The following is a 20333-nucleotide window of genomic DNA, read 5'->3' as shown; positions in this document are numbered from 1 at the left end:
GTATCAACATCGGTAAAAATAGCGGTGCTTATTTATTGGTCTTCTCTTAAGATATGAAACATCACAGCTACTCATCTCCTGTCATGCGAATACTACCCACTGTTCTGGAAATTCACTACAAAACAGCAACTTAGAAAGGAAATTCGCGTCGTGTTAGCTTTATTTATAGAACGATACTCTAGAGAAAGCAGTTTCGAGATAGAACCTGCATGCTGCATGCTTGAGAAAACCAGCAAACTTTTATACTGAAAATAATAAGTTTTAAAGTGGTATTGTTTTCAAATAGATATCTTTGTGAAAATTTATCTTATCAGAATTAATCCAAGAGACCGTTTTATCTTAAAAAAGTTTTTTTTCTTTCGAGAGATTTCAACCCCAACCGTTATACTTTGACCTCTCTCTTTTTTCTTTTATCTCAGCTGGCGACGTGTTCATACCTATCGTACTATTATTTTTACGGTCCACAGGGCCAATTCTGCGTCATGTGATTATCAAATAAATAAAGTTATGTAGAAATAATTCATTGTTTACGGAGCAATTTCCATAAATTATAGAAAGTGCTCACCCTATTAATTCTGATTTTGTGTTCATTACTAAAATTTACGTATACTTATTCCTATACTTTAATCACGTATTCTCAGTACAGACCTTTAATTATTGTGTGAGATAATAAAAGTTAGAAGCTCCGGAAGTCTTTGAAAGTAACATACATAGATTAGATTCGTGAACAGTAGATAAGATGATTGATTAGAGGAATTAATAACAAGTTATTTAATTCGCGATTTTGTTGATTGTTCTGAGTATAATATTTGAATAAATGGCAATTTCTCAGTGGTAGATTGTAACAAACACCCCGAAATATCCATATTTGCAATACATATGTATATCGAGTTTGTCTCCAATTAAAAAACGAGTTATTTGCTATATAAAAGTGAAAATCACAAAAATTTTATATTCGTGACTATGGCGTTATGGAAATGGTGGGAAGATAGCCGACTGTATTCTTCTGTCGATTTTAATAGCCTTGTTCGTCAAGAAATTTAATTTGGCGCCCAATGTGGGGCGTGATAATATTGATAAATGAAAAGATGTTTTGTTATATATGTTATATTGTTAACAATGCGGCGACCGAACTAGTTGAATGTGAACCTCCTTATCTCGTTACCCTGGGCACGAATCCCTTGGATATTTATGGTCGTCTTTGTGTTCTGCTGTTGTTGGCTGGTTACTTGCAAGTCGTCAACTGCGATGATAATGAAACTGAATTATCATACATTCTCCTTGGAAAATCAAATCGGAACAAACAAACGCCAACAATAGGAAAAACATCATTGGTGGATGTCCTTTACTCCACAAGGAAATGAACAGAACATATAAATCCAAGAACAGTTATTTTAGAAGATGTATGTATCTCTCTAGGTCAATGACTTTAATGTAGATAACTGAAAATTTGACAGCTCGAAGCGGTAACACTAACTTTCCGTAGTTTCTCTTACGTACATACATTCATACAATCTGTTTACATGTATATTCCATAAGCAGCTTCCATTCGCCCATGGATATTTTTACATTGCCAACTCACCACTGGACTCCTTGGAAAAGGAACCGCGTTTCCTTGCTGACGAAATTCCCAACGAATTTTACAATGACGACACATGCACTTTTCCTCTCCCTCCGAGGTAGCCGGCTGCCTGCAGCAACGTCTTAACATTTCTGACGAAACCTCTACGAGTTTTCAGTCATTCTTTCTTCAGACACTCCTCATTCCGAGCAAATCTGCTGAGGTGTTCAACACGAAATTGAATACCTGGCGGCCAGTGCAGTACGTTGGCATCTTATCGCGCTCTTCGAAATTCGGTGAGGTGCGCTCGCTTGTCGTACGGTTTTGAATTACGATCTTGTTCTGATAAGAAGTGATAGGTCTATAAATCAGTTTCACATAAAATTATCACTGGTAGAGACAATATCGGCATTCATTCAAGAGGTGTAATTGAAATAACTGGCGGCGTTTCGTGCGTGTAGTAATCAGTGGAGATTTACGCGAGTGGAAGAGGAATTGCAACGTGTCAATGCAGCTTTAGAATATTTTGTGATAGTTTAATTTTTGGATTGAAAAAGTGTAAGTTCCAATTATAATTTAAAAGGGAATCGACAAAGTTGGTGGTCTAAAGTATTTCTAATAAGCCCTTCACGGGTACTGCTTCTGTGTATACTTTAAGAACGTTGGGCATAAAGCAGCACTTTTGCATTAGAACTATGTCTCCAACAAGTTGATTATCCTGAAATGAAAGGATGTGCAAGTTTTGGTGCTTTGGCGAGCCCCACGTGGGCCACGTGGTCTTTTATGTACAGGCAAAAACCTTTGATCCATGTTCCCCAATATAAACCTCTGTGTTGAGTTATATTAACTGCGAACACTTAAACTATACAAGGAAGGGGATCCCCATTGAGATATTCTACATCAAAATACTTTTTTGCTCACTCAATTCGAGTATGGTTAGGGTGATTCAAAAATTCGCTTCTTCATCTGCAAAGTGGTATTTGCTGGTGGTAGGGTCCTCTGCAGCCGTACTTCATTGTACAGTACTTACTCAAGTTCACTGCACATTGTGCACATTATGATAAGTGTGTGGATTTATTGCTATCATTTGCATGTACGTTTTCTTGGGTTCATTCTAAGATACTTGCCGATATGAATGCCACATTTCTGGCGCATATTTCAAACAATTTCGGAAGGACATTGGCTAGACGTACCACAAACTCATGTTAATGCTTACCAATGGCCACTATTCGTTCCATTTGAGTGCTTTCCGTAATTGAGCCAAAGAACTTGGCAGTGAAATGCAATTAAAAGGGAATTGTTGCGCTTGAGAGAATTATCTTTGATGTAGAACGTATTCCTATCTGGTTCTCACCTTTTACCGGGCTAAGTAAGTGTTCCTATAATCACAATAACTTCAGCGGTTGTGCATGTTTCTTTTGTTCGTGTATTATAAATATAATAAAAAATAATAAACAATAAATCCCTTCAAATTTCTATTTGGTTTTCCGTTGAAAAAACTGAGGTACTTCAGTTTATGTGAATTTCGTATCTTAATTAAAAAGAAATACGAATTGAAAGAAATTGTCCAAGCTGAAAAATGTTAGGCTAGAGAGAGTAGATTACATTTTTGTAACTCTATTAATAGCTTTAACTTCTTAATAATAGCAGGATTCGCACCAAAGTTTGACATATCTTATGTTGAATATGCGTTCCTAAAGAAAATATTTCAGTTGATTTTAATTTTTTCGAAAAATACCTGATAGTTTCAAATTCATTTGATATGGATTCTTTGATGCCCTTATTAGACCTATCCTACACGGCCAGTATTTTCTGATGGGAAACTGATGGCTTCACCTGTATAAGTTTTATTTATATGGACCTAGAAATTCGATTGTATACTGTTTTTCACGATCCGTATCAACCAATATAAGTACTGGAGTATCAACCAATATGAGTTGACACCACGAGGATTATTTCACAAGTTCATAATTAAAACAGACAGAAAACAAATTTTCCTTTCAACCACTTTAGAAGATCAGTTAGTTATATATGTATGTATATGATTGCCGTTTACCCCTAAATGAGGCTTAGCAAATAAGTCACGCATATCATTGTCGGTTTCCTGAAATGTACTTCAGTTGCTTCCAGGAATTCCCCAGAAGCTTGCACTCTTCCTCTATCGTCCTAAGAGCTGTGCTACTTGAGCGCAATCCCCTCGTTGATGGTAGCGTGAATGAAGGACGATAGCACTAGGCTCTTAACACGTTGTGCGGTAACAAGTTCACTGCCATCGTAGCCAGAAGCAGCGCTCTCCAAATATACAGAACGATTCAAAACGGACTCCCTAATTTCAAACGCTTCGTATTCAAAGACTAAAATGAAAGATTAGCCAAACAGGTACATAAGGTTACTTGTGTTAGGACGTTTGAGTTTAAAAATGTTCCATTTGCACGTAGCTTGTAATTTGTATGAATTTAACATATCAGGCTACTCACTTTAGTGCGATATTGATACTTACTGTTTCGGTAGTATCATGTACAACATTGTGGCCTATATTATAACTCTAGGATAAATTTAATTTGTAAGGTTTTGTTTGCAAAACCAAACCTTATTTTATTCTAAGTTGCGGTCGCTAACGTAGTTTATCAGAGTCCGTCTTTTCGTATTATTTCTCTATTGAAGGGTTATGAAAATCAAAGTTTCTTTATAGAACGAATTATGAGCATATTAAAACGGTAATAATTTTTAAAATCACTTGTTGGGGTCATCTGAGGACCCCCTTGGTATATTAACATTAAGGGGTTCCTCTCAATTTCTGGAAAATGAAGTAATATACTTTATATTACAGAAAGTATGTTACTTTATTTTATGTGAGTACTTGAGTCAAATCAGGGTAATAATTATGGACGAGCACAATGCATATTGGTTCCTACAGGATACCGTAATCCTGTACTGTATTGCTATGGTCCTTAAATGAAGTGTTCCAATATACTATACATGATCCAATTGGATTATTAACTTATTATTGTTAAAGTAGTATACTATTATTAACCTTATTTAAGCAGATATGAATATGGGAGGTATTTCGATCCCTAGATATTATATACAGGTAGTTTCGTAACTTTCCCAGATTTTTTCGGTATAGTTTTTGAAAATGTCCAAGTCAAATAAGTGATCACTTTCCAGCCTCGCAATTCCTCCTCCTCCAGCTTAGGAAAGAATGATCGAAATCGATGTTACTCACTGCATGCATGGACGTTCACAATTCTAATCATTCCATAAAATTGCATGATAATGCGTGTGACAAACTGACAGACAATGAATTGAGTTCAATAAGGTTTTGTTTTACACACAAACGAAAAGAAAAAAGAAGTTATGCCAATTTATGTGAAATTTATTTTCTTAATCCAGTGACATAAAACGTCGACTGTCAAAGAAACTCAGTGTTTCTGGCATTCAACCGATTCAAACCCATATCCTCGATAGAGATATTCGCCTGCGATGCAAAGACTGTTGACAGTGATGCTCACATCTTTCTCTTAAAAAAGGTAAGGCCCGATAATAACCTTGACCGAGACTGCAAACTACACAGTAACCCGAGGGGAATGTAAGGATATTGCATGCCTCATTCTCTGGTTCTTAGTAGCGTAGTATTGCATGTTCTGTTTGTTAAGTTGGCCTCTATTCAATGATTATTCGTCGGAGAGACGTGCGGGGGATGTTCCTGGCTAGAGAATATCGACGCACCGATCTGTGTGGGCTCCATTGCAATTACACGCACGTTTTCGATAGTGTCCTTGGTTCTGGTAGACCTCGAATACCTGTGCATCACATTCATTGCTCTATCTATCTCTTATTTCGCAATTTATCATGGTTTTACGGTCGAGGGGCTTCTTATCGATGCTCGATGATTAAATGCACGTTGTCTCACTGTATATGGTATTATGAATACGAGCTATTTCTGTAGTTTGTAGCGTTAGTTTCATAACTCTAACCCATATTTGTCTTGCCCCACATTGAGTCCTTCGGTGCACTAATGAAAAGCCAAACTTCGCTTGGCTCCTTCTGCAACGCCAGAGCTATTTGGCCAAGATCCATGGCTTGGCGTGAGGAAATCTATGTCATATGTCAAAGATGACATCGGTAACGAGTAGAAAAGGTATCCTAGATATTCCCATGGCATCTTAAATTAAAGTCTCTTTGGAAAATGCACTGCGCTGCAACTACACTTGGTATGCAAGATGCCTCCTTGTGACCCAGTATGACTTCACTTTTTGCTTCTTTTCTAAATTCCTCCAAGATTTTATTCGGTTGAAGTATGTGACATCCGGCGCTGTCATATGTAGCTTTGATAATAGCTACTGGTCTCTCCGGATGCTATTAAAACCAGCCTCTGTCGGTTAAGCTTCTGAAGTATTTTTTTATGTGTTCAGGTAAGATTTGCGATAACAGAGCACGCAAAAATACCTTTCGAATTATCCTACTCAAGATAGGTTTCCATTTTCGGAAACTCGAAACGATCATCCTCTGCTTCCACTCTGTGGAAAAAATTTCCCCATGGAAAAGTTGCGTGTAGATATCATCAATGACAGCCGCTTTACTAAGCTTGAGTGCGTGATTAGTTTCTTTTTTTTATGGAGCAGTCCATATCTGCATGGTATTCTTGCCACATCAATCAGTCGAAAATTCACCTGATATTATAAAATTTAGAATCGTGGTGAAGTGTCCCTGCTAACTCTTCAGCTGCTAGTCGTCGTAGATGAAAAGCGAACCACTAACCTCCTTCACAGGATCATCGAAAGATTTGCGGCGACCTTTAACCTGCAACGATGGCGATATCATTGCCATAGGTGGCAGCTTCTGTTCCCCTCAGCTACGCAGTGGTTGAATTCCGTACGCTACACTGCACTTTTCGTACTTTTTCACGGTAAAGGAACTCCAATATTCTGCACTTATTATTCGCGCCCGCAGGAATATATCAGCCCCTTTCGTTTATCAATCTGTTTTCACGCTTCGCCATTCAGCTAGGTCACAATGTGTGTTCACTCCACAGTGGAGGATAGGGCATCGACACAATCTTTTTGTTATGTTATGTTTTTTTGTTGTTCCTTTATTTTTCGAGACTGTGATTTCATTATCATCACATATAACGCTGTGCAAGTGATAACCTATGAGCTTATCGACATTGGTAGGCTGACACTCTCTCCTTTCTTTTGTCAACCAACCTCCACGGTTGTACACTCAGCTAGCACTTAGAACGTCCTTTCTGGACGTGGCAAAGAACTCATCCGGGCCAGAGACAAAGGCATATTTAATGGGGCCCTAGTGTGGTTAATAGTCTCGGGTGGATTGTTAAAAATGCTATTCTATTCTGTTATGTCGTTTTCGTACTAAAAAGTCTTCCTACCTCTGGACGACAGTTATTGTCAGTGTCCACCTCGGCATACGGATTACCAATTACGATTAAAATATCATCTTTAGGAAGCTACACCTGAGCTGCATGTAGTTAGAAGAAGAAGTAATCCGTCCCTTTTATATCAGAAACTTGCATTGGTGCATATCACTACACAAATCTGGTGGCCCTTAATCTAGATCGCAATCTGCCAGTTAAACCTGACTCTCAGCTTATAAGAGTGCGATTTGCAGTTGACATCAGAAACAGTGCCTCTGCTATCACTAGATTTTCTCAGATCACAAAAGAATAGTTAGGCAAGAAAAATTGCTCTCCGGAGTCCTATCATATAATTTTGCGTAGGCTCAAAATGTCCATGCTTATATTGCCAGATTTCTCCGTCAAGCTGGAGGAAGTAAGTATTCTGGAGGCTCTCGACTTTTCTGTCGAGGATCGGGCTTACATTTCAGGAATCAATCATAAACCGTTTCCGGCAGCCAAAGGCTATAGCGATGAGGTCAGTTCCTATTCGGGTTGGTGTTTCGTTAGCAAGTTGTTTTCGAAATTTTCAAGTAGCTGGCCCAAAGATTTTAGTTTGTTTGAGTGCTTGAGTGCAACAAAGCAACTGTATATTTCGTAATAGTTTTTATGCTCAATTTCAGCACATGTTCCTGCTTCTATAAAAAGTTCCTAGGAAGGGTAACAAGCCAGTTGTTACTTGCTCGATTCATCATGCCGTGTACATTGTGTTCTACTCGAAACATTTTTAAATTTACTGTGGAACCAGACTTGTTGAAACACAGAAAAACCTCGAACTAATTAAAGCAGGCGGTTCCGGAGCGCTTTGGGTTTAACTTTAACTGACACCCATTCCTTTTTCCTACATTCTAATAATTTATAAAAGTGTGGTGTCGATCACTTTCATTTTTAAAGTTATGTGTAAAACAAAACCTTATTAAAATAGGCTTATTGTTTGTCTGTCACACACATTTTTTTTGCGAAAATTGTTGTAGCGATTGACACTATATTTGGTGGGAAGATGGGATCTGTGAACGCACATACACTGAGTTACATCATTCTACGTCGAACTTAAGGGAATCTCCATATATGCATTTTTCACCGAACATAGTCATGTGGGGTATCAAATGAAAGATCTCGATCAGCACTTTGTGATGCAGTTTTGACACTTGTTGGAAAGGTGGGGAGTGGCGGGGGCCGAAAGTCATCGTTTACGGACCTGTTCTCAGAAACAACCCAATCGAAAAATCTGAAAAAAATCAGGAGGCTGCCATAATATAATGCCTAGGTTCTTCATACCGATATCCGTTTAAATGAAGGTAATAATAGTTAATAATATATTAATATAATGTTTAGTAATTGGCTGCAAAACCCCCCTTAAATTCACCCTAAATCAATCAATGTGGGAATGTACGCTATAAAGTAGCTAAAACTACCAAGTTTGGTGGAAATCGCACTATTACTAACAAAGTTATAATAGGTCAAATTTGTCCCTTCTGTGCAAATCCATACATAATATATGCGTATATTACGTGCTATGTTCTAATGGGACAAATGTTCACTCAAATATTTTTATATAGGAAATACACAAAACCTTTCATATCTGTAGCGGCTAGGTTCCGGTTTCCTGACTTATTTAAAATAAAACTGAATGCCAGAAATCAACTTCAAGGGCATATGTATGGGGTCAAATTACAAAAACTATTTTTATGAATTTTCCCAGAAAATAGGCTATCCTGAAAAATTTTTTTTTTATGTCTTTTTTTGCGAAGGGATGTGAATGGCGATTTGAACACCACTTTTATTATGAATTGCAGAGGAGTAATAATAAATTATTTGCAACCAGCGTTTGTTTGAATTTTTTTATTTCAGTAAATACTTAACTTTATTCTATCTTTCTGGGGAAACTTAAGAATAAGTTTTTAAATCTTAGAAATTTACTTAAGATGTATTCCCCACTAGTGCTACTGAATACCTTGCCGACAAAGTAAAATTATAACGTGTCGCATGACGTGTTATTTGATTTTTTTATACGTTTTCCGGAAATTTCCGTTTCTTTAATTGACTGACACTAGGTTATTGAAGGAAGCGCCTGACTAAGCCCTGATGGTGGGAAATTAGTCCTTCTTTATACTCCTTTATCTGGAATGAGATGTCTCTTATTTTCGCCATTTTGAGGTATCCGTGCATTCTCATACACCAAGGTGGCTGCCCATAGTATCCTGGATTCCACTCTCTGTAGCAACTCCATGTTTGATGTGCACACTGAACCCCACAGTTGAATTCTGTATGCTCAGATTGGCATTGTCCTACCGCTTGTAATTGAGTCCTAGCTTGACTTGGTTTTACGTTTTGATGACATTTAGTTTTGAATTTAAGTTCTGTTATGCTGTAAACATTTTCAATCGTTATTCATGGAAGAATTGCTGTAGGTCTGAAAGTGAATTTCACAATTATCCGAAAAATCATAAAATAACAGTCAAATATTGATAAATTGCTGAATCACCCAAACTTGCACAATATAATATGTACTGGATAAGAGCCGAGCCTGTCTATTTCCAGTTCTCGTTTACAATTTAAGCGGTTCCAAGCAGCTTCAACCATCTAGATATGAATTTCTAAGAATATATAATTCAAGATTAAAAATTCAAATATCTTTACGGAATAAATGTATCTATTCTGCATAGGTCATTAATCTTCCAAAATACAAATAAAGCAGAGCAGAGAAGCAACAGGCCTAGAGTGCTTGATGATGGAAGCATTTCTATTAATCTTCTAACCAAATAAAAAAAATACTATCCGAAAAATTTGAAATGTATGTATCACGTGAAACTGGTTTGAAGCTTTTGAACTTTGAGCGGATTACGTATTTCTATGGCTAAAGTCTACATCACGGATTAGGGAGTTGTTTTTTTTAATCGTATCTAAAGAAAAAAAAAAACCTTTATGGAATATGTAATCATACTTTTTATCTTTTGTTTATTAAGAGTGGGAGATAGCATGATCTGGTTTTCAGTAAAAGTAGTGTAATTCCCTGCTCTCTCCAGACTAAATTTCATCAATGAAACGAATGGCGACCAGGCCGACCTATTTAGTGGGTACCGTCGTAGACACACGAGATATCAGCGTTTCTATTTCTGATAGTTTATCTGGGCCATTAAGAAATGAAATATAAACAGAATATTATTATGAAATTAAACAACAGACGCTAAGGCGCCAGCTAAGTCACTCACGGTGAAATGTGTTCGTTTGATATTTTCGCGCAGCTTTGAACCAGGTGCGTCGATAAAATCTTTTTAAGATGCGTGTGTGCTGCATTAGGAATACATACGTGATATTGATATCCGAATGTAATTAAAATATTTACAGAAAAACTCAGATGGGGAGAAATGAAAATAGGAACCTATTGCTTCTTGAATGCGCTAATTATACTACTAAAGCCGAATAAACATTCACGTATACTAGCACTTGGAATCTAAACTCAGCTAATTAAGATCAATACAAGATGAAATATAAACATGTTCTTTGGCATTGAATTCGGAAAATGAAAATAAGGGCCGGAAGACTATTTATAAGATGTGTTTATTTATGTTAGTATCATACAAATTCCTCAACATTTTCTGCCTTCTTTGTAAAAATTGCAATTCGTGCAAATTCAAGAAGCGACCTGCACCTGGAATTAAGCTCCAATTTCCCTAATCTGTCTCACATTATTTATATGGTGTGAACTTTGCCTGATTGGGGTTAGTATTCAGTTTCTTGGGGTTCCAAATTGAATTCTTCTTTAATTTCTTGTACCGGCTTCTAGTACAAAGGTAATGCTTTTATTTTAATTCACACAAACAACGAAATATACTTCATTGAAAGTAACGTCTTGGAAACGAGATTGTGTGGCCAAATTTCACTTTGTATATTTAAGGTTGGCATTAAATTTTTGAACGGTTTTGGTTTTAACATCTTGCTTCATTTAGAACACTGGGAGAGCTGACGGGGGTTTTAAAAAAATAGTTGATTTTGATAATATAGAAAGTCTTGCATTCAGTCCAAACCAGAATTTTCTCTCAACTATCCTGCCCATGTACGACACATTACCATGGAGTACGTCAAATTGATCGACATGCAATTAATTGTACAATATTGAGAAACAAAACTTCTGATCAAGAAGGCAAACCTAATAATGCTTGAAAGTTTTCGGTGAAGAGAAGGCCGTACATGTTTGAAGAGTCCTGCAAAGTATGCATTGCAAAGGAGATCAGCATTTCATTATGGGGTGGCAGAATTTTGAGTTGGCCTCTAAAGTTGGTAAACTGTCAGCTATCATTTTCGTATTAATTTTTTGTGTACAATGGAGTAAGTGAAGTGTGTAGTGATTGTTCTAGGTTTTGGCACAATTCGCCAAGGGGAACGAAATTGAGAAATCTCTAGCCACGATTGATAATTGTAGCTACCCCTTAACTTTTGTGACTTGTTGCGAGGAGGAAAAATGCTCTAGTACAGCATTGATAATGGACTCAGGGAATATTTGGTTTCTGAGAGTATTCCATAGAGCACTATTGTGGAACATCACATACAATGATGTACTTAGCCTCCAACTAGGCACAGTAGTGAGTGACGTGAATAATGAGTATCTGAAGTTGCACTCAGGTGAGGAAAGAAACTCACAGAACAGAAAACGGAAACAATACTCATCATTACAAATCGCTTTAGAAGAATTTTTTTTTCAGTAACTTTGAAAATAAGCTGATGTGCCGTTAAATTTTCAGCGACTGTTCATTATAAAGTATCCACCGACAATAAAACTGAGACAAGGAGTACGCCCGCAACAGGTGTGTAGTATACTTACGGGTTGTTGAGCCCTGAAGAAAGAAAGTAATTTCCCTGCACCGAAGCTTCCTCGCTAGTTCAGAATAAAAGCATCTAATGAAATAGCTTAAGCTAAAGAGGCAGAGGAACCTGAGTGATTTTCACCCTGTTCTTGGATTTTTTCTCCACGGCCCTCCTCATGACACTACGTATATTACATTAACTGTTACTGAAAGAACTCAAATTAGCCACCTCATAATTTTGAAATTGGAAATCCGAGATTCTAATTAGTTGAGTTTGATAACATTTTTTGAGGTTAAGCGTTTTAAGGAGTGGTCGGTTCTTAAATGGGGGCATGAAAAGATTTTTATTTTTCTTGTCTTTTTTAGATATTTGTAAAACAGATTCATACCATAGAACAGGGTTTCTGAAAATATTATTTACAACGTTACATTATATATATGTGATCGACGTATCAACGAACGTCTCAAATCTAAAATTTACCGCAATGTCGTCCGTCCAGTAGCTCTCTATGGTTGTGAGTGTTGGCCGACTATAAAAGACAATGAACGGCGTCTTGCGGTAATGGAGACGAAGATGTTACGTTGGACTAGTGGCGTCACAAGTTCAGATCACATCCGAAATGAGGATATCCGCGATCGTTATGGGGTTGCACCGATCGTGGAAAAGTTGCGAGTGAGGCGTCCTCACTCACGTCACACAATTCGTGCAAACGAGAATTCACTTACCAAGATTGGTCTGAACATCGAAGTCGATGGTAAACGACCAAAAGGCAGACCTAAACAACGGTGGTTTGATACGCTAGATGGGGATTTGATAGCCTCGAGATTGCACCCAGATCAGGCATTCGATAGAGTCCAATAGCGAAGCCGATCACGACGAGCCGACCCCGCTTGGGAACGTGACAATGACTGAAGAAAAAGAAGAAGACATTATATAACATTTTCTTTCTCTTTGTGAATTTGCTTTTATAGAATATGAGAACCTCATTAAAAAAGTCTCACTTACACCAACACAGTTTCCTTCAAAACTAGCGCGTTCTCGAGAAGTGCTTTGAAAACTAATGCACAATTGAATTTTTAATCATATATGGTTTGAATTTTCCCACAGAAGAGGAACACAAAATTTTTCATGCTCGAAGCACGCAGCTTAAATTTTTGTTTGTAAAACCTTGAGTTCATAATATAAGATGCATTTTTCTGAATTTTTGCTGACGTAACCCCTACGACTTCCCATAAATAAAGTTTAGTTTCTGAAACAGAACATCACAGCTTGTTCTTTTCTTATATTCAATCCATTCCAATGCATTTGCTCGCCACTGAGCAATAATTAAGCGCTGAAGGGTAATGATTTTTATAATTATCGGTCATTGTTTCTGACTTGGATGGTATACTGCAAATTCACACAAAACTTCGAAATAATCTGAAGACAATCGGTCTATGGGATGTGTTTCAGGATAACGAACCCCCACGGCAGAACTACTATAGGCAATTGCTGATACCACGATATTGACTGTCCTGGCTTCAAGCACTTTCAGTTTAATGACATTAACGGTAGAGTCAGATTGTCATTGTCCTTCAGTTCTATATATAATGTGCACGTTGAATGGTTACAATTGATTTACTTACGAAATGGCATATACAATAATCATCTGTAACTTTGGTCATTAAGCAATGTTGCTAAGGACACATCAAAATATTTCGTGGACTTAGCAGCGAATAAATTTTGGTTACTCTAATTCGGTTGAATGTATTTTAAAGTGGAATAAATTTATTCTGCAGCCTTTTGATGTTGAAGCTGTAATTAGTTGGCAATACCCTGTACCTTCTTATTAATGAACATGTTTAATTTCTCTTGTGGATGCTTCTTCCTCTTTGAGATTTTTCAGTTGAACGTATGGTCAACTGGCGATTAAGAGTTAACAATTAGACGAGGAAGACCCTACCTGAGATGGAACGATGGCCTAGGACAGGACGCCAGGCAGCTTTTATGGACATCGAATTGGCGGACCTCGGTGCAAAACCGGTATGACTGGAATTCTTTATTAAGGCAGGCATAGACTGGATTTCGGTTGTTGCACCGTTGATGATGAATTAGAAACCAACACACCCTATAGATGTCAATCACAAGAAACATACCATCTCGTGATATAACAATTTCGAGTTTAGGGAGCTCTGCCGCCAACTTATGAAAGAATCTTCGACTTTTGGGTGATTTTTTTGAGACTCGTTCCGCAATTCATATAAAGCATATGAAGAATGAAAGTTATGCCTTGTATAGTTTTGCCCCTTGCTCATTTCATCTTTCCAGAACGAAGGGACATAGTCTACTATTTTATGTAAATAATGTATTCCTATCTGAAAAATTACATTGAAGACATAGCGTGGATGTTGGTAATTGTTCCATTAATTGCTCTACATGTTGGTGATGATGTCGAACACTATATCTATTTAAAATTGGCAAACCCTTTACGCAAAATGATGGTTTGAAAGAAGAATTATGTAAGTGGCTCAAAAGGAAGGATTCCATAGTCATCATTCAATGGTTTAAGGCGAAGAATACTATTAGTTCTGTGTTCTCCTGAGGCCAGATCCAGTATAAACCGGTGCCGCTGGGTTGCTCATCTCTAAGTGTGATCTTCATTTCAATCAGTGTGCGAATGGGACCTCGGATTTGTTCCTACAGGGCAGAAATTCACATTAAGTCCGTAGGGCCTTAATAGTCAATAAATCATTCCTTTTTGCATCTCGATTAAAATACGTACCTGAATATATAGTATTTAATTTATTTAATTTAAAGTTAAGTTTTCAGATTTAATTGTTTGCGATGGGTACAATTGATTTTTGTAAGCACGTAGAAATTATTTTTCATTGGTTAAATACAGTTTTTAATTTATTTTAAAAAGTACAAAAAAATGTGCAGTCAAAAAAGGAAAATTAGACTATTTACTTGAGAAATTCTACTTTTTAGAAAACTCAAACTTTTCGTAATTATCGAGCTTTTCTTCGGTGGCTTTTGAAAAGAATGCCGATTTCTCACAGCTGAAACAATGGTTATGACATAGAAATAATAAAATTAAATGGGTAACGACAATTAGAAACAAAAATAATGAGAAAAGAACTACGCATCCATCATAATGCAAATTTGCGCAAAAAGCAAATGTCGCAAGTTTCAAAAATGTATATTTCTTATTTCTAGTTGCCAAAAATTTATTTTGTTTACATCAAAAGACACAACAAAAGTTTCAAGTTCATAAAAAAATAGTAGATAAGAAATTGCCCTTTTCCATTTTTGAAATAATAAGTCTCCTTACAACTGAACGAAAAGTATATTCGCACAATTTTTGGAGGAAAGAGTGCCGATTTATGTTTTTTTCCATTTATAATATTCTATGCGATTCCCGTTCGCGGTATCAGATCATTTAATTTTGTGTCGATGAATCAAAGTAGGCTGACCTTTGCTTTACTATTATAGAAAGTAAGATTATATAAATGCCTTACGTACGGGGTTTGGATCCACTGCTGCCATTTTAACTCAGCAATTTTTCACTGAGTGAGTAGCAGTACGAAGCCTAGCGTTGACTTAGTGGAATATGACGCAACCTCCATTCACCAGGAAGACCTCGAGTTTCGAGACGCTTTGGCGAGGCACAGTATAATTCCGTTGTTGAGGGTTAATTGAGTGGTAACTCCCAGCGAACAATCCCTCTAATCTCGCACCAAACTAGAATTTTGTTTGAGAATCGGGTCTGCCAGTGGATGACAGATTGAGGAATTCCTCGATTCTCAAACAAAATTCTAGCGTAACCTCGGCCGGATTAGGCCTGCATTTTACAAGGCAGTTTTTTCTTTATTATAATTTAAGCACATGTGTTGGTTTTATATTAATATAAGGTAGCAAATGCCAACCACTTCGGTCACGCTGCTCCCAAAGCAGAGGTGAGGCAGCATCTGATGAATTGCTTCTACCCTGGGGGAAACCGCAAGTCATACTCCACAAAATGGTTAATAGGTGCTGTTAGCATATTCGGTTACAAAGTTGAACTCATACAGTAGAGAATACCTTAGATGAATTTTATCTACTTCCATGTTGAAGTCGTCGCAGTTCATTCAAGACTGAGACTATATAGGGACCAATTACCTCTAGCTTAGCGGTCTTTTTCAATAGGGCTTCCCTCACTGTTTAACGGACCGTGCTAGCATGTAGTATAGGGTCGCTTTTAAGAGGGTGGCCATTACCATTATTTCGAGCTTCTTTTGTGAAATCCAATTATGTCAATATTCTCATCGTGCTCGCATATCTCATTCGAACTTGTTTCCTGATGATACAATTGGGGGTGCAAATTGAATGTATGTCCTCTGTTAAATAGCTCTTCAGCAATGTAAGGAGCTATTTCGACAATTTTTAATCTTGAATTAAGATGCTTTGGCGATAAATGACTGATTGTATTAAGTTGTCAATTATTTGAGGATGACCACCTAAACTATTATAAACCTGCTGTTCAAGCTAAAGACTTGAATTGTATTTTCAGATATCCCCGAGAAGATACCATGTTTCCCATCATATGTAAAAAAGCAAATTTATCGTATAAAAATTAAACATAGCATTTGAACTTTAGAGCGACGTTAAGTTGTTATTGTTGTTTGCACCGAATTACACCGAAAGTAGTTCTGAATTAGTAATGACTTCTCATTGAGGCTAGTCACAGAGACAACTAATTGTTGTTTGATCAATTTGCAAGAACGGCACAATTGAATGGCCAACGTGGAAGTCTTTTACACAAAATAATCAATGGATTAGGTGGGAAGTAGAGGACCCAGGAAATGAACCCAGGAATGGCATTAGCAAAAGACTAGAGAAACGAATGGGGACAATTCGATGTATGTCTTAGACAACTCTGAAACACACAGAGGAAACGAAGGATAACCTTCCGCAGCCCCGATCCCGTGAAGTTGGCCCCGTTCGATAGTCAAACGGGCGGACACTACTAGCAGTTACTCTATACTTTGTTATACAAATATGTATCTAAAGAAAACTGAGACGTAGTTAATCTTGAAGATCATGCATTACTATTTTCGACAGTCCTAGCAACTGATATAATTATTAATCAAGTTCGTCTTCCTACTAAATTCACCTGATATACACTCATTAGTGTATATTCGCAACAATTGAGGATTTCAGTGAATAACTCCAAATTCCCTACAAATCAACTACTAGAAAAACTGCATGGTAGCCTGATAAAATTAGAATCTTGTTATCTCTGCCTTTGCGTCATTGTACTCTTATTATTGTTGTCATCAACATCATCACAAGCGGAGTATAATAGGATTTCTCGATTCATATCCTGCGCCTTCACTTAATGGAATTTCTATTGAATTCTAATTGATCTAATTCGTAGAATTCATGCAACCTCATCCTGCGTTGTAATCCCCCACGAATTCAATTATCGACAGCTGAAACTTGGATATCACTTCCCACAATTAACGAAGCCACTATACTCGCTCTTGTTGACAATAAATGTAGTAATAATCAGAGACTGGATGTGATAAGGATGTTTTGCAACGCTTGAGTGGATCGCAACATTGCACCGTTTTGTATATGCAAAGGTTGGTTAAAAATACTCCTACACCCACTTGACTTGTACAAGGGAAAATGTTCCAGTGCGGACGTAGTGAGTGGAGAAATTCTACTTTCTTTATAACTGTAACAATTTAACACCATTTATGTGTAAATCCCTGGAGGCTCCGTAAAATAATTGCCCCTAATTAGGGATGTAGCACAATAAAACAAGCATATTTATCCACTTAACTAGGCTCAGATGTTTCACGCTATACAGTATTACTCACTTTCATGGATTAGTGGTAATCCAGGGGATTTTTCAGCCCTCATCGGATATCCGCAGGCAAACGGTTATACCAGGCTTCGCTTACAAGTATAAAATAATACACTTGATTTACTGTCCATATGACTATGTTAGTAATCGAAATGAAGAAGCCATAAATGCTATCTGGTCTGTGTCACTGTCCTTAAAACGGGCCAGAAAATCAATACTAGATACGACATGATGTCTAGCTAGTGCAATTGAAAGTTTTCAGCTTTAAGTTTGAGAATTTGTAGACGGCAATTTCGTAGCTAAAAGATTTTTTTAGAACGGAATCTAGTGTTTGCACGTGAATAAAAATAGCGTCGTTTAAAAAACCAGCCTAGTGAATTGAGCGCAAGTGGGCACGCACTTAGTGTGAAAACTTGAACGGCATATGCAAGTCGGTCTAACAAGAATTGTATAAATTGCGGTAGGAAAACCACGTTAAACGTGACAATGTAATACTTTAGTCCAGGAAGTACTACACCTTCCTCAGTGTGTGTGATAAAGATGTTTATGAAGTGATTATTGGTGTAGTAAATATATTTATCAGCTTATAGTAAATAATACAACGTTTTTCAATTTTTTGCTTGAAAGATAAATTGATCTATGATAAGATATAACCCACTTTATATAGAACTATTTCAAACTGAAACGACCAAGTTATTCGATCTGCAATTGGGCGGGGCTAATTTTATATTAAATGCATCATAGACCATCAACAACAGCTGGATGCAATCGATGGAGTGTTTAATTTTACGAAATCGTCTCAATTATTACTGGCATCATTAAATAAAATTAAATAATTAAGTGACTGCTGAGGAGCAACTGTGATTCTGATGTAATTTGCAATTCCTACAAATCTACATATCCGTTTCTTGGCTGTGTTCATAATCTGAAGTGAAAGGATATAATGCGTTCCTCCAGTATGGTCATCCCAATTATCTTTACAAGAAGTTCAGTAAACTAAACTCGTCAGTTGGGTTTGGAAGGCTAGATATAGGTCGAGGCAAGTTTCACTTTCGATCGCTGAGCGAATTGAGTGCGTTGGTTGAAACTGTGGGGGCTAGGCATTGCTACTGCTGCAGAGCTAAAAAGTACACCTACGTAGAGAGACTTTGCGTTTGTTCTGTTATTTTAAGGGGTCATTCGCTTATTTAGGGATTTTTTTTTTTAAGAACTGGATAAAGATACAAATGTATTTTTTTTCATCATTTATTAGGGTTTACAGAAAACCTTATTAGAATCGATTCGATGTCTGTCTGTCTGTCTCTGTCTTAGTTTGTCTTTTTTTTTCCAGGAGGTGGAAATCTTCAAAAGACACTGGGGTGAACACACCAGCATGTGGGATTTTTACCCACTAAAACCACCCTCGACTCCCTCCTTGCCCCGCCGAACCACCATAAGGTATTACATCACGGGGCGGAGTCAGCTCATTCTAGCTTAGTCACCTTTCTTCTATACGCGGCGCACGTGACCGCTTTTCTCCTCTCCTCTGCCTTTCGCAGTTTGGTTTGGATAGATGCGATCATGGAGTTGACCGCATCCCAACTTTCTTGATGTGCTAGCGCCAGATTTTCTGGTAACAGCACCTCTCCTAGAGTCTCCTCTAAATTCCTCCTTTCTTGCACAAATCTCGGATAATGGAAAAATACATGCTCTGGGTCCTCTGGGACTCCATCGCAATTTGATATCTGTTATTAGTTAAAAACTTAACTGGGCGAATTTACCAGGAATGAAACATTCCATTGAACTCATGGGGGGATACAAAGATTGTTTAAACCTAACTAAGAAGAGGCTCCGGATCATAGTAGTCACTGCTGGGAAAGCTAGGGATATCTACGGACGTCGTCTGTAGATTTTGTTAGGAGAGTGGTAAAAACTCCACACAGGATATATTTAGTCCGGTCCGACATCGAGTGTATGCGGACTTAGGACCCTTCTATCCTTAAACAAAATATCTGAACGGGCTGTGCATGACGACTACTGGTCTGGTGTTGGAGTTTTGGATATTGTCTGCGGAAAGCACTTCGAAATCCTTTTTGTTCTCTTACATGCTTTAATTAGTATCTATGCGCATGTTTATTTTTAAAATTATCTTTATGATAGTCGTATAGCCGATCTTATGTTCTATATCAGCTCTTCCTGATACGCTTTACGCCAATTCCAGTGTTCAATTACTGAGTCTTCAGAGCTCGAAAGGAGGGTTTCCTTACCGTTTCCCCTGTTTTTCCAAATCCTACTGTTTTCCATTTTGCATACTTAGAGGGCAGCTTCCATCAAATACCTTTCTCATGACAGTATTGATTGATGATTTGGATTACTTTTTGAATTTAGTTGATAAATTTGATGCGCTAGTATCCAGCATGATCTTTGACGAATTTCAAAACAGAATGGCTCAAGGTGGTTTCAACTGAATCCGAATATAAAAAGTGGGATAAGTCATCAATCAGTTCTGGATTACTCTCTTAATCAAGGATTGTTCGTCAGAATCGAAATTTGTTTTGTATTGGTTTGGCCAGTTATTTGTTAAGCTCCTTATGGCTGATTATCAAGGTCTTAGCTTTATCGGTGGAAAAAATCTATCTTATCAGATCCCTTTTTGCTGTGATAAGGATAGTTGAGTCCAGGGAGGACCTGGTTCCCGGAACTGGACCGCTCAGCCATCGCTATAATGCTCACACCTTTCATGT

General features: G+C 37.4%; 1 protein-coding gene across 6 annotated transcripts in view; it reads left to right on the top strand.

The window, feature by feature from the left end:
• The window catches only part of LOC119647846 (proton-coupled amino acid transporter-like protein pathetic), a 106131-nt gene that overhangs the window by 50717 nt on the left and 35081 nt on the right, over positions 1–20333 (top strand). The window contains exon 1 of one of the 6 annotated variants that reach the window (XM_038049104.1): positions 1782–2119. The exons of 3 other annotated variants lie outside the window; for them this stretch is intronic. The gene's annotated coding sequence lies outside the window, so the exon portion shown is untranslated. Of the gene's footprint in view, positions 1–1781; positions 2120–17946; positions 18099–20333 lie in introns of those variants that run through there. 2 more of the 6 variants (XM_038049109.1, XM_038049107.1) reach the window with 2 other exon arrangements.

Source organism: Hermetia illucens, chromosome 2 (genome assembly GCF_905115235.1).
Source record: "Hermetia illucens chromosome 2, iHerIll2.2.curated.20191125, whole genome shotgun sequence".
NCBI classification, from domain to species: domain Eukaryota; kingdom Metazoa; phylum Arthropoda; class Insecta; order Diptera; family Stratiomyidae; genus Hermetia; species Hermetia illucens.
The sequence above is the reverse complement of the archived record's forward strand: the minus strand, read 5'-3'. Positions and strand labels throughout refer to the sequence as shown.